Source organism: Brassica oleracea, chromosome C5, assembly GCF_000695525.1.
Source record: "Brassica oleracea var. oleracea cultivar TO1000 chromosome C5, BOL, whole genome shotgun sequence".
NCBI lineage: Eukaryota > Viridiplantae > Streptophyta > Magnoliopsida > Brassicales > Brassicaceae > Brassica > Brassica oleracea.
The window spans coordinates 45,228,247-45,241,385 of NC_027752.1; positions in this window are offsets into that span (position 1 = coordinate 45,228,247).

Here is a 13,139-nt window from a genome sequence, read left to right on the forward strand (position 1 = left end):
AATATTGTCTTATTTTTCGAAATTTTCTCAAAATCTATGTGTTAACCAACCCCCTTCGAAAATATTAAGTTTTTGATAAATGCTTGATATACTTAAACATATAATATTTAATGTTGTTGTAAAATTTCTAACTACATTCTACATTTGTATTAATGTATGCTAAACTCTCTTTCATGGTACATGAGCATCGTTCAACTTTTTTTATAAATTAATTCTGTAAAACTTCATATACTCCCAAAATTACTGGACTAACCAGTATAAAATCGCTATTCTCTAGAAAAATGGAGACAACAAAGATTTAAAACAATATTGTCATATTTTTCAACATTTTCTCAAAATCTATGTGTTAACCCTATAAATATATTGAGTTTTTGGTAAATGCTTTATATACTGAAGCCTATAATATTTAGTATGGTTTTAATAATTTAAACCACATTCTAAATTTGTATTAATATATGCTAAACTCTCTTTCATGGTACATTAGCAACATTCAGTTTTGTTTATAATTAATTTAGTAAAATTTCATATAATTCCTAAATTAGTGGACTAACCATTATAAAATCGCTATTCTCTAGAGAAATGGAGACAACAAAGGTTCCAAACCTCTTTGACCATCATCATATATTAGTACAGGAGGCAACTATGCATTAAAGCAATATTGTTATATTTTTTGAATTTTACTCAAAATCTGTGTTAACTAACCCCTACGAAAATAATGAGTTTTACGTTAAACGCTCTATATACTGAAGCTTATACTTTTTAGTGTTGTTTTAAAATTTCTAACCACATTCTACATTTGTATTAATGTATGTTAAACTCTCTTTTGTGGTATATCGAAATCGTTATATATTTTTTATCGATTAATTTAGTAAAACTTTATAATACTCCCTAAACCGATGGAATAACTATTATAAAATCGCTAATTTCTTTAAAAATGGAGACAAAGAAGGCTCAAAACCTATTTGAACATCATCATATGTTACTGCAGGATACAACTTTACATTAAAACAATATTGTCATATTTTTCGAATTTTTTTCAAAATCTATGTGTAAATATTGAGTTTTTGGTAAATGCTTTATATACTGAATGTTGTTTTAAAATTTCTAACCGCATTCTACATTTGTATTAATGTTTGTCAAACTCTCATTAATGGTACATGAGCATCGTTCAATTTTTTTAGAAATTAATTTAGTAAAATTTCATATAATCCCTAAATTATTGAAGTAACCATTATAAAATCACTATTCTCTAAAGAAATAGAGGCAACAAAGGTTCCAAACCTCTTTGATCATCATCATATATTACTACAGGAGGTAACTATACATTAAAGTAATATTGTTATATTTTTGGAATTTTTTTCAAAATCTATGTGTTAACAACCCATACAAAAATATTGAGTTTTACGTTAAACTCTCTACATACTGAAGCTTATACTTTTTAGTGTTTTTTAAAATTTATAATCACATTCTACATTTGTATTAATATATGTTAAACTCTCTTTCGTGGTATATGGAAATCGTTATAATTTTTTTATCGCTTAATTTAGTAAAACTTTATAAAACCCCCCAAACCGGTGGAATAACCACTATAAATCGCTAATTTCTTGAAAAACAGAGACAACGAAGGCTCCAAACCTATTTGAACATCACCATATGTTAGTGCAGGATGCAACTATGAAGTAAAACAATATTGTTATATTTTTTGAAATTTTCTCAAAATCTATGTGTTAACCCCTACTAAAATATCGAGTTTTACGTTAAACGCTCTATATACTGAAGCCTATACTTTTTCGTGTTGTTCTAAATTTTCTAACCACATTCTACATTTATATTAATGTATGTTAAACTCTCTTCCGTGGTATATGAGAATCGTTATAATTTATTTATCAATTAATTTAGAAAAACTTTATAATACTCCCTAAATCGATGGAATAACCACTATAAAATCGCTAATTTCTTGAAAAACAGAGACAACGAAGGCTCCAAACCTATTTGAACATCACCATATGTTAGTGCAGGATGCAACTATGAAGTAAAACAATATTGTTATATTTTTTGAAATTTTCTCAAAATCTATGTGTTAACCGCTACGAAAATATTGAGTTTTACACTAAACGCTCTATATACTGAAGCTTATACTTTTTAGTGTTGTTTTAAAATTTCTAACCATATTCTAATTTATATTAATGTATGTTTAACTCTATTTCTTGGTATATCGAAATCGTTATAATTTTTTTATCAATTAATTTAGTCAAACTTTATAATACTCCCTAAATCGATGGAATAACCACTATAAAATCGCTAATTTCTTGAAAAACAGAGACAACGAAGGCTCCAAACCTCTTTGAACATCATCATATATTAGTACATGAGGCAACTATGCATTAAAGCAATATTGTTATATTTTTTGAATTTTTCACAAAATCTATGTTTTAACCAACCCCCTGCGAAAATATTTAGTTTTACGTTAAACGCTCTATATACTGAAGCTTATATTTTTTAGTGTGGTTTTAAATTTTGTAACCACATTCTTCATTTGTATTGATATTTGTTAAATTCTCTTTAGTGGTATATGAGAATTGTTATAATTCTTTTATCAATTAATTTAGTAAAAATTTATAATACCCACTAAATCGGTGGAATAACCACTATAAAATCGCTAATTTCTTAAAAACTGGAGACATTGAAGGCTCCAAACTTATTTGAACATCATCATATGTTAGTGCAGGATGCAACTATGCATTAAAACAATATTGTCATTTTTTGAAATTTTCTCAAAATCTATGTGTTAACCGCTACGAAAATATTGAGTTTTACACTAAACGCTCTATATACTGAAGCTTATACTTTTTAGTGTTGTTTTAAAATTTCTAACCATATTCTAATTTATATTAATGTATGTTTAACTCTATTTCTTGGTATATCGAAATCGTTATAATTTTTTTATCAATTAATTTAGTCAAACTTTATAATACTCCCTAAATCGATGGAATAACCACTATAAAATCGCTAATTTCTTAAAAACTGGAGACATTGAAGGCTCCAAACTTATTTGAACATCATCATATGTTAGTGCTGGATGAAACTATACATTAAAACAATATTGTCTTATTTTAATTTTTCTCAAAATCTATGTGTTAACCAACCTCCTTCAAAAATATTGAGTTTTTGGTAAATGCTTGATATACTGAAACATATAATCTTTAGTGTTGTTTTAAAATTTCTAACTACATTTTACATTTGTATTTATGTATACTAAACTCACTTTCAAGGTACATGAGCATCGTTCAATTTTTTTATAAATTAATTCTGTAAAACTTCATATACTCCCTAAATTAGTGGACTAACCATTATAAAATCGGTATTCTCTAGAGAAATGAAGACAACAAAGATTTCAAACCTCTTTAATCATAATCATATATTAGTACAGGAGACAACTATGCATTAAAAAAATATTGTCATATTTTTCGAGATTTTCTCAAAATCTAGGTGTTAACCCCCTACGAAAATATTGAGTTTTACGTTAAAGGATCTATATACTGAAGCTTATACTTTTTAGTATTGTTTTAATATTTCTAACCACATTCTACATTTGTATTAATGTACGTTAAACTCTCTTTCATGGTATATGGGAATCGTTATAATTTTTTATCAATTAATTTACTAAAACTTTATATTACTCCCTAAATCCACAGAATTACCACTATAAAATCGTTAATTTCCTGAAAAACAGAGACAGCGATGGCTCCAAACCTATTTGAACATCATCGAACGTTAGTGCAGGATGCAACTATCCATTAAAACAATATTGTCATATTTTTTGAAATTTTCTCAAAATCTATGTGTTAACCCCTACGAAAATATTGAGTTTTACATTAAACGCTCTATATACTGAAGCTTATACTTTTTAGTATTGTTTTAATATTTCTAACCACATTCTACATTTGTATTAATGTATGTTAAACTCTCTTTCGTGGTATATGGGGATCGTTATAATTTTTTTATCAATTAATTTATTAAAACTTTATAATACTTCGTAAATCAGTGGAATAACCACTATAAAATCGCTAATTTCTTAAAAAACGGAGACAAAGAAGGCTCCAAACCTCTTTGAACATCATCATATATTAGTACAGGAGGCAAATATGCATTAAAGCAATATTGTTATATTTTTTGAATTTTTCTCAAAATCTATGTGTTAACCTCTACGAAAATATTGAGTTTTACGCTAAACACTCTACATACTGAAGCTTATACTTTTTAGTGTTGTTCTAAATTTTCTAACCACATTCTACATTTGTATTAATGTATGTTAAACTCTCTTTCGTGGTATATGGGAATCTTTATAATTGTTTTATCAATTAATTTAGTAAAACTTTATAATACTCCATAAATCGGTGGAATAACCACTATAAAATCGCTAATTTCTTGAAAAATGGAAACAGCGAAGGCTCCAAACATATTTGAAACAGCGAAGGCTCCAAACTCAATATTTTCGTAGGGGTTAACAAACAGTATAAGCAAATATGCATTAAAGCAATATTGTTATATTTTTTGAAATTTTCTCAAAATATATTTGTTAACCCCTACGAAAATATTGAGTTTTACGTTAAACGCTCTATATACTGAAGCTTATACTTTTTAGTGTCGTTTTAAAATTTCTAACCACATTCTACATTTGTATTAATGTATGTTAAACTCTCTTTCGAGGTATATCGAAATCGTTATAATTTTTTTATAAATTAATTTTGGTAAATGCTTGATATATTTAAACATATAATCTTTAGTGTTGTTTTAAAATTTTTAACTACATTCTACATTTGTATTAATGTATGCTAAACTCTCTTTCATAGTACATGAGCATCGTTCAATTTTTTTAATAAATTAATTCTGTAAAACTTCTTATACTCCCTAAATTACTGGACTAACATTTATAAAATTGCTATTCTCTAGAGAAATGGAGACAACAAAGATTTCAAACCTCTTTTATCATCATCATATATTAGTACATTAAGCAACTATGCATTAATAAAAATATTGTCATATTTTTCGAAAATTTTTCAAAATCTATGTGTTAACCCCTATAAATATATTGAGTTTTTGGTAAATGATTTATATACTGAAGCCTATAATATTTAGTGTTGTTTTAATAATTTTAGATACATTCTAAATTTGTATTAATGTATGCTAAACTCTCTTTCATGGTACATGAGCATCGTTCAATTTTTTTAATAAATTAATTCTGTAAAACTTCTTATACTCCCTAAATTACTGGACTAACATTTATAAAATTGCTATTCTCTAGAGAAATGGAGACAACAAAGATTTCAAACCTCTTTTATCATCATCATATATTAGTACATTAAGCAACTATGCATTAATAAAAATATTGTCATATTTTTCGAAAATTTTTCAAAATCTATGTGTTAACCCCTATAAATATATTGAGTTTTTGGTAAATGATTTATATACTGAAGCCTATAATATTTAGTGTTGTTTTAATAATTTTAGATACATTCTAAATTTGTATTAATGTATGCTAAACTCTCTTTCATGGTACATTAGCAACGTTCAGTTTTGTTTATAATTAATTTAGTAAAATTTCATATAATTCCTAAATTAGTGGACTAACCATTATAAAATCGCTATTCTCTAGAAAAATGGAGACAACAAAGGTTCCAAACTTCTTTGACCATCATCATATATTAGTACATGAGGCAACTTTGCATTAAAGCAATATTGTTATATTTTTTGAATTTTTCTCAAAATCTGTGTTAACTTACCCCTACGAAAATATTGAGTTTTACGTTAAACGCTCTATATACTGAAGCTTATACTTTTTAGTGTTGTTTTAAAATTTCTAACCATATTCTACATTTGTATTAATGTATGTTAAACTCTGTTTCGTGGTATATCGAAATCGTTATAATTTTTATATCAACTAATTTAGTAAAACTTTATAATACTCCCTAAATCGATGGAATAACCACTATAAAATCGCTAATTTCTTTAAAAATGGAGACAACGAAGGCTCAAAACCTATTTGAACATCATCATATGTTAGTGCAGGATGAAACTATACATTAAAACAATATTGTCTTATTGTAAATTTTCTCAAAATCTATGTGTTAACCCCCTTCAAAAATATTGAGTTTTTGGTAAATGCTTGATATACTGAAACATATAATCTTTAGTTTTGTTTAAAAATTTCTAACTGCATTCTACATTTGTATTAATGTATGTTAAACTCTCTTTAATGGTACATGAGCATCGTTCAACTTTTTTTATAAATTAATTCTGTAAAACTTCATATACTCCCTAAATTAGTGGACTAACCGTTATAAAATCGGTATTCTCTGGAGAAATGGAGACAACAAAGATTTCAAACCTCTTTGACCATCATCATATATTAGTGCCGGAGACAACTATGCATTAAAACAATATTGTTATATTTTTCGAGATTTTCTCAAAATCTTGGTGTTAATCCCCTACAAAAATATTGAGTTTTACGTTAAACGATCTATATATTGAAGCTTATACTTTTTAGTGTTGTTTTAAAATTTCTAACCACATTCTAAAATTGTATTAATGTCCGTTATACTCTCTTTTGTGGTATATGGGCATCATTATAATTTTTTTATCAATTAATTTAGTAAAACTTTATATTACTCCCTAAATCCACGGAATAACCACTATAAAATCGCTAATTTTTTGAAAATCAGAGACAGCGAAGGCTGCAAACCTATTTGAACATCATCGTACGTTAGTGCAGGATGCAACTATGCATTAAAACAATATGGTCATATTTTTTGAAATTTTCTCAAAATATATGTTTTAACCCCTACAAAAATATGGAGTTTTACGTTAAACGCTCTATATAGCGAAGCTTATACTTTTTAGTGTTGTTCTAAATTTTCTAACCACATCCTACATTTGTATTAACATATGTTAAACTCGCTTTCGTCATATATGGGGATCGTTATAATTTTTTTATCAATTAGTTTAGTAAAACTTCATAATACTCCCTAAATCAGTGGAATAACCACTATAAAATCGCTAATTTCTTGAAAAACGGAGACAACGAAGGCTCCAAACCTTTTTGAACATCATCATATATTAGTACAGAAGGAAAATATGCGTTAAAGCAATATTTTTATATTTTTTGATTTTTTCTCAAAATCTAAGTGTTAACTCCTACGAAAATTTTTAGTTTTACGTTAAACGTTCGACATACTACATTTCTATTAATGTATGTTAAACTCTTTTTCATGGTATATGAGAATCTTTATAAAAAATTTATCAATTAATTTAGTAAAACTTTATATTACTCCCTAAATCGGTGTAATAACCGCTATAAAATCGCTAATTTATTGAAAAACATAGACAAGGAAGGCTCCAAACCTATTTGAACATCATCACAAGTTAGTGCAGGATGCAACTATGCATTAAAACAATATTATAATATTTTTTTAAATTTTCTCAAAATCTATGTGTTAACAACCCCTACGAAAATATTGAGTTTTACTTTAAACGCTCTATATACTGAAGCTTATACTTTTTAGTGTTGTTTTAAATTTTCTACCACATTCTCCATTTGTATTGAAGTATGTTAAACTCTCTTTCGCGGTACATGAGAATCGTTATAATCTTTTTATTAATTAATTTTGTAAAACTTTATAATATTCCCTAAATCGGTGGAATAACCAATATAAAATCGCTAATTTCTTGAAAAATGGAGACATGGACGACTCCAATCCGATTAGAACATCATCATATGTTAGTGCAGGATGCAACTATACATTAAAACAATATTGTCTTATTTTTCGAAATTTTCTCAAAATCTATGTGTTAACCCCTTCGAAAATATTGATTTTTTTTTTTGTAAATGCTTGATATACTGTAACATATAATCTTTAGTGTTGTTTTAAAATTTCTAACTACATTATACATTTGTATTAATGTATGCTAAACTCTCTTTCATGGTACATGAGCATCGTTCAATATTTTTTTATATAAATTAATTCTGTAAAACTTTATATACTCTCTAAATTACTGGACTAACCATTATAAAATCGCTATTTTCTAGGAAAATGGAGACAACAAAGATTCCAAACTTCTTTGATCATCATCATATATTAGTACATGAGGCAACTATGCATTAAAACAATATTGTCATATTTTTCGAAATTTTCTCAAAATCCCCTATAAATATATTGAGTTTTTGGTAAATGATTTATATACTGAAACCTATAATATTTAGTGTTGTTTTAATAATTTTAGCCACATTCTAAATTTGTATTAATGTATGCTATATTCTCTTTTATGGTACATTAGCAACGTTCAGTTTTGTTTATAATTAATTTAGTAAAGTTTCATATAAACCCTAAATTAGTGGACTAACCATTATAAAATCGATATTCTCTAGAGAAATGGAGACAACAAAGGTTCCAAACTTCTTTGACCATCATCATATATTAGTACATGAGGCAACTTTGCATTAAAGCAATATTGTTATATTTTTTGAATTTTTCTCAATATTTGTGTTAACTAACCCCTACGAAAATATTGAGTTTTACGTTAAACGCTCTATATACTGAAGCTAATACTTTTTAGTGTTGTTTTAAAATTTCTAATCACATTCTACATTTGTATTAATGTATGTTAAACTCTCTTTCGTGGTATATCGAAATCGTTATAATTTTTATATCGATTAATTTAGTAAAACTTTATAATACTCCCTAAATCGATGGAATAACCAATATAAAATTGCTAATTTCTTTAAAAAGGGAGACAACGAAGGCTCAAAACCTATTTGAATATCATAATATGCTAGTGCAGGATGAAACTATACATTAAAACAATATTGTCTTATTTTAACTTTTCTCAAAATCTATGTTTAACCCCCTTCAAAAATATTGAGTTTTTGGTAAATGCCTGATATACTGAAACATATAATCTTTAGTGTTGCTTTAAAAGTTTTAACTACATTCTACATTTGTATTAATGTATGCTAAACTCTCTTTCATGGTACATGAGAATCGTTCAATTTTTTTATAAATTAATTCTGTAAAACTTCATATACTCCCTAAATTAGCGTACTAACCATTATAAAATCGGTATTCTCTGGAGAAATGGAGACAACAAAGATTTCAAACCTCTTTAATCATCATCATAAATTAGTACATGAGACAACTATGCATTAAAACAATATTGTTATATTTTTCGAGATTTCTCAAAATCTTGGTGTTAACCCCTACGAAAATATTGAGTTTTACGTTAAACGATCTATATACTGAAGCTTATACTTTTTAGTGTTGTTTTAAAATTTCTAACCACATTCTACAATTGTATTAATGTACGTTATACTCTCTGTTTTTGTATATGAGAATCATTATAATTTTTTTATCAATTAATTTAGTAAACCTTTATATTACTCCCTAAATCAGTGGAATAACTAATATAAAATCGCTAATTTCTTGAAAAATGGAGACATCGACGACTCCAATCCGATTAGATCATCATCATATATTAGTGCAGGATGCAACTATACATTAAAACAATATTGTCTAATTTTTCGAAATTTTCTCAAAATCTATGTGTTAACCCCTTCGAAAATATTGAGTTTTTTTGTAAATGCTTGATATACTGAAACATATAATCTTTAGTGTTGCTTTAAAAGTTTTAACTACATTCTACATTTGTATTAATGTATGCTAAACTCTCTTTCATGGTACATGAACATCGTTTAATATTTTTTTTATAAATTAATTCTGTAAAACTTCATATACTCTCTAAATTACTGGACTAACCATTATAAAATCGCTATTTCTAGGGAAATGGAGACAACAAAGATTCCAAACCTCTTTGATCATCATCATATATAGTACACGAGACAACTATGCATTAAAACAATATTGCCATATTTTTTGAAATTTTCTCAAAATCTCCTATAAATATATTGAGTTATTGGTAAATGATTTATATACTGAAGCCTATAATATTTAGTGTTGTTTTTCAAATTTTAACCACATTCTAAATTTGTATTAATGTATGCTAAACTCTCTTTCATGGTACATGGACATTGTTCTTGTTTTTTTATCAATTAATTTAGTAAAACTTCATATTTTGTATTAATGTATGCTAAACTCTCTTTCATAGTACATTAGCATCGTTCAATTTTGTTTATAATTAGTTTAGTAAAATTTCAAATAATCCCTAAATTAGTGGACTACCCTTTGTAAAATCGCTATTCTCTAGAGAAATGGAGACAACAAAGGTTCCAAACCTCTTTGACCATCATCATATATTAGTACATGAGGCAACTATGCATTAAAGAAATATTATTATTTATTTTGAATTTTTCTCAAAATCTGCGTTAACTAACCCATACGAAAATATTGAGTTTTAGGTTAAACGCTCTATATACTGAAGCTTATACTTTTTAGTGTTGTTTTAAAATTTCTAACCACATTCTCATATGTATTAATGTATGCTAAACTCTCCTTCGTGGTATATCGAAATCGTTACAATTTTTTATCGATTAATTTAGTAAAACTTTATAATACTCCCTAAATTGAGGGAATAACCACTATAAAATCGCTAATTCCTTTAAAACGGAGACAACGAAGGCTCAAAAGCTATTTGAACATCATAATATGTTAGTGCATGATGAAACTATACATTAAAACAATATTGTCATACTTTTCAAAAATATTTCAAAATATATGTGTTAACCCCCCCCCCCCCCGAAAATATTCATATTTTCATATTTTTCATATTTTCGAAATTTTTTCAAAATCTATGTGTAAATATTGAGCTTTTGGTAAATGCTTGATATACTTAAACAAATAATCTTTAGTGTTGTTTTAAAATTTCTAACTACATTCTACATTTGTATTAATGTATGCTAAACTCTCTTGCAAGGTACATGAGCATCGTTCAATTTTTTTTATAAATTAATTCTGTAAAACTTCATATACTCCCTATATTAGTGGACTAACCAATATAAAATTGCTATTTTCTAGAGAAATGGAGACAACAAAGATTTCAAACCTCTTTGATCATCATCATGTATTAGTACAGGAGGAAACTATGCATTAAAACAATATTGTTATATTTTTTGAAATTTTCTCAAAATCTATGTGTTAACCCCCCCCCCCCATAAATATATTGGTTTTTTGGTAAATGCTTTATATACTTAAGCATTTTATATTTAGTGTTGTTTTAAAAAATTTAAGCACATTCTCCATTTGTATTAATGTATCTTAAACTCTCTTTTAAGGTACATTACCATCGTTCAATTATTTTTATAATTAAATTACTAAAACTTCATATACTCCCTAAATTAGTGAACAAACCTTTACAAAATCGCTATTCTCTAGAGAAATGGAGACAACAAAGGTTCCAAACCTCTTTGACAATCATCATATATTAGTACTGGAGGCAACTATGCATTAAAGCAATATTGTTATATTTTTTGAATTTTTCTCAAAATCTGTGTTTACTACCCCTACGAAAATATTGAGATTTACGTTAAACGTTCTATATACTGAAGTTTATACTTTTTAGTGTTGTTTTAAAATTTCTAACCACATTCTACATTTGTATTAATCTATGTTAAACTCTCTTTCGTGGTATGTCGAAATCGTTATAATTTGTTTATCGATTAATTTAGTAAAACTTTATAATGCTCCCTAAATCAATGGAATAACCACTATAAAATCGTTAATTTCTTTAAAAACAGAGACAACGAAGGCTGAAACCCTATTTGAACATCATCATATGTTAGTGCAGGATGAAACTATACATTAAAACAATATTGTCTTATTTTTCGAAATTTTCTCAAAATCTATGTGTTAATATCCCCTTCGAAAATATTGAGTTTTTGGTAAATGCTTGATATACTTAAACATATAATCTTTAGTGTTGTTTTAAAATTTCTAACTACATTCTACAATTGTATTAACGTATACTAAACTCTCTTTCATGGTACATGAGCATCGTTCAATATTTTTTATAAATTAATTCTGTAAAACTTCTTATACTCCCTAAATTACTGGACTAACCATTATAAAATCGCTATTCTCTAGATAAATGGAGACAACAAAAATTTCAAACCTCTTTGATCATCATCATATATTAGTACAGGAGATCATCATATATTAGTGATCATCATCATATATTAGTACAGGAGGCAACTATGCATTAAAACAATATTGTCAGATTTTTGGAGATTTTCTCAAAATCTACGTGTTAACCCCTACGAAAATATTGAGTTTTACGTTAATCGATTTATATACTGAAGCTTATACTTTTTAGTGTTGTTTTTTTAAATTTCTAACCACATTCTACATTTGTATTAATGTACATTAAACTCTCTTTCGTGGTAAATGATAATCGTTATAATTTTTTTATCAATTAATTTAGTAAAACTTTATATTACTCTTTAAATCCGTGGAATAACCACTATAAAATCGCTAATTTCTTGAAAAACGGAGACAGCGAAGGCTCCAAACCTATTTGAACATCATCATACGTTAGCGTAGGATGCAACTATGCATTAAAACAATATTGTCATATTTTTTGAAATTTTCTCAAAATCTATGTGTTAAACCCCTACGAAAATATTGTGTTTTATGTTAAACGCTCTATATACTGAAGCTTATACTTTTTAGTGTTGTTCTAAATTTTCTAACCACATTCAACATTTGTATTAATGTATGTTAAACTCTCTTTCGTGGTATATGTGGTTCGTTATAATTTTTTTATCAATTAATTTTGTAAAACTTTATAATACTCCCTAGATCGATGGAATAACCACTATATATTGCTAATTTCTTTAAAAACAGAGACAACGAAGGCTCAAAACCTATTTGAACATCATCATATGTTAGTGCAAGATGAAATTATACATTAAAACAATATTGTTTTATTTTTTTTGAAATTTTTTCAAAATTTATGTGTTAACCCCGCTTCAAAAATATTGAGTTTTTGGTAAATGCTTGATATACTGAAACATATAATCTTTAGTGTTGTTTTAAAATTTCTAACTACATTCTACATTTGTATTAATGTATGCTAAACTCTCTTTCAAGGTACATGACCATCGTTCAATTTTTTTTATAAATTAATTCTATAAA